The sequence below is a fragment of the Salmo salar genome, chromosome ssa19 (genome assembly GCF_905237065.1).
Source record: "Salmo salar chromosome ssa19, Ssal_v3.1, whole genome shotgun sequence".
Classification (NCBI taxonomy): Eukaryota; Metazoa; Chordata; class Actinopteri; order Salmoniformes; family Salmonidae; genus Salmo; species Salmo salar.
The window spans coordinates 86,696,633-86,699,814 of record NC_059460.1 but is presented as its reverse complement, the minus strand read 5'-3'; the positions used below and the strand labels follow the sequence as shown (position 1 = coordinate 86,699,814).

The 3,182-nt window shown below is 44.4% G+C and overlaps 1 protein-coding gene across 1 annotated transcript in view; it reads right to left on the bottom strand.

Moving 5' to 3' along the window:
• Window positions 1–1,087, bottom strand: part of LOC106579762 (type-1 angiotensin II receptor) — a 50,780-nt gene extending 49,693 nt beyond the window's left edge. The window contains exon 1 of the mRNA XM_014159927.2: window positions 780–1,087. The gene's annotated coding sequence lies outside the window, so the exon portion shown is untranslated. The remainder of the gene's footprint in view (window positions 1–779) is intronic.
• Window positions 1,088–3,182: the final 2,095 nt, after the last annotated feature.

Genomic DNA, 3,182 nt, shown 5'->3' with positions numbered 1-3,182 from the left:
AATGTTACAGGGAACAGATTAAAGTAAAGTCCATAATGTTACAGGGGAAAAAGATTAATGTAAAGTCCATAATGTTACAGGGGAACAGATTAAAGTAAAGTCCATAGTGTTACAGGGGAAACAGATTAATGTAAAGTCTATAATGTTACAGGGGAAACAGATTAATGTAAAGTCCATAGTGTTACAGGGGAAACAGATTAATGTAAAGTCTATAATGTTACAGGGGAAACAGATTAATGTAAAGTCCATAGTGTTACAGGGGAAACAGATTCATGTAAAGTCCATAATGTTACAGGGAACAGATTAAAGTAAAGTCCATAGTGTTACAGGGGAAACAGATTAATGTAAAGTCCATAATGTTACAGGGGAAACAGATTAATGTAAAGTCCATAGTGTTACAGGGGAAACAGATTAAAGTAAAGTAAATAATGTTACAGGGGAAACAGATGAATGTAAAGTCCATAGTGTTACAGGGGAAACAGATTAAAGTAAAGTCCATAGTGTTACAGGGGAAACAGATGAATGTAAAGTCCATAATGTTACAGGGGAAACAGATTAATGTAAAGTCCATAGTGTTACAGGGGAAACAGATTAAAGTAAAGTCCATAGTGTTACAGGGAAACAGATTAATGTAAAGTCCATAATGTTACAGGGGAAAGAGATTAATGTAACGTCCATAATGTTACAGGGGAAACAGATTAATGTAAAGTCCATAATGTTACAGGGGAAACAGATTAAAGTAAAGTCCAAGCTGCTATTGAGAGAGGAAATGCTCTTACCTGTGGTACCAGTGGGCTGCCGATGCTTCGGAGAAGGAGATCAATCTGAAGGAGGTAGACACAGATAAGGAGGGAGACTCAGAGATAAGGAGCGAGGGATAGAGTAGTAGAGGGATAGAGTAGTAGAGGGATAGAGTAGTAGAGGAATAGAGTAGTAGAGGGATAGAGTAGTAGAGGGATAGAGTAGTAGAGGAATAGAGTAGTAGAGGAATAGAGTAGTAGAGGAACAGAGCGATTGAGAGAGAGAAACCTCCTCCGTTGCAGTGATGAACGTCGCTGCTCCTGATTCAACTCTACTGGACCAAAGAGATGACCGGCTCCACACACACACACACACACACACACACACACACACACACACACACACACACACACACACACACACACACACACACACACACACACACACACACACACACGTAAACAGACCACTCCCCCCTCGTAATGCAACAGTCAAACCCCCCCTCCTTCAATACTTGTGCACAACTCTCACCCACCCATTATTCTGTTGAAGACCATCTCTCTCTCTCTCTCTCTCTCTCTTTCTTTCTTTCTTTCTTTCTTTCTTTCGTTCTTTCTTTCTTTCAATCTTTCTTTGTTCTCTCTCTCTCCTCCTCTCATCCTCATCCTCCCCCCTCCGCCCTCCTCCTTCCTCCTCCTCCTCCTCTCCCACTCTTCCTCACTTTTCTTCTCCTCCTCTCTTCCACCTCTCCTCCTCCTCTTCATACTCCTCCTCTTCCTCCAGTGGTTTGTGGTGTGGTAGTTCTCTGTCCCTTGTTTCCTCCTCTTCATTGACTGGACAGCCTCTAGTTCTGTGGTTCTAACAGGAGACTGGACAGCCTCTAGTTCTGTGGTTCTAACAGGAGACTGGACAGCCTCTAGTTCTGTGGTTCTAACAGGAGACTGGACAGCCTCTAGTTCTGTGGTTCTAACAGGAGACTGGACAGCCTCTAGTTCTGTGGTTCTAACAGGAGACTGGACAGCCTCTAGTTCTGTGTTCTAACAGGAGACTGGACAGCCTCTAGTTCTGTGGTTCTAACAGGAGACTGGACAGCCTCTAGTTCTGTGGTTCTAACAGGAGACTGGACAGCCTCTAGTTCTGTGTTCTAACAGGAGACTGGACAGCCTCTAGTTCTGTAGTTCTAGCAGGAGACTGGACAGCCTCTAGTTCTGTGGTTCTAACAGGAGACTGGACAGCCTCTAGTTCTGTGGTTCTAACAGGAGACTGGACAGCCTCTAGTTCTGTGTTCTAACAGGAGACTGGACAGCCTCAAGTTCTGTAGTTCTAACAGGAGACTGGACAGCCTCTAGTTCTGTGGTTCTAACAGGAGACTGGACAGCCTCTAGTTCTGTGGTTCTAACAGGAGACTGGACAGCCTCTAGTTCTGTGGTTCTAACAGGAGACTGGACAGCCTCTAGTTCTGTGTTCTAACAGGAGACTGGACAGCCTCTAGTTCTGTAGTTCTAGCAGGAGACTGGACAGCCTCTAGTTCTGTGGTTCTAACAGGAGACTGGACAGCCTCTAGTTCTGTGTTCTAACAGGAGACTGGACAGCCTCTAGTTCTGTGGTTCTAACAGGAGCCTGGACAGCCTCTAGTTCTGTGTTCTAACAGGAGACTGGACAGCCTCAAGTTCAGTAAAAAAATATATATATTTGACATTTAATTAACCAGGTAGACCAGTTGAGAACAAGTTCTCATTTACATCTGCAACCTGGCCAAGATAAAGCAAAGCAGTTTGACACAAACAACAACACAGAGTTACACATGGAATAAACAAACATACAGTCAATAATACAGTAGAAAAAGTCTATATACAGTGAGTGCAAATGAGGTAGGATAAGAGAGGTAAGGCAATAAATAGGCCATGGTGGCGAAGTAATTACAATATAGCAATTAAACACTGGAATGGTAGATGTGCAGAAAATGAATGTTCAAGTAGAGATACTGGGGTGTATAGGAGCAAGATAAATAAATAAATACAGTAGGGGATGAGGTAGTTGGATGGGCTATTTACAGATGGGCTATGTACAGGTGCAGTGATCTGTGAGCTGCTCTGACAGCTGATGCTTAAAGCTAGTGAGGGAGATAAGAGTCTCCAGCTTCAGAGATTTTTGCAGTTCGTTCCAGTCATTGGCAGCAGAGAACTGGAAGCAAAGGCGACCAAAGGAGGAGTTGGCTTTGGGGACGACCAGTGAAATATACCTGCTGGAGCGCGTACTATGGGTGGGGCTGCTATGGTGACCAGTGAGCTGAGATAAGGCGGGGCTTTACCTAGCAGAGACTTGTAGATGACCTGGAGCCAGTGGGTTTGGTGCGGGATATGAAGCGAGGGCCAGCCAACGAGAGCATACAGGTCGCAGTGGTGGGTAGTATATGGGGCTTTGGTGACAAAACGGATGGC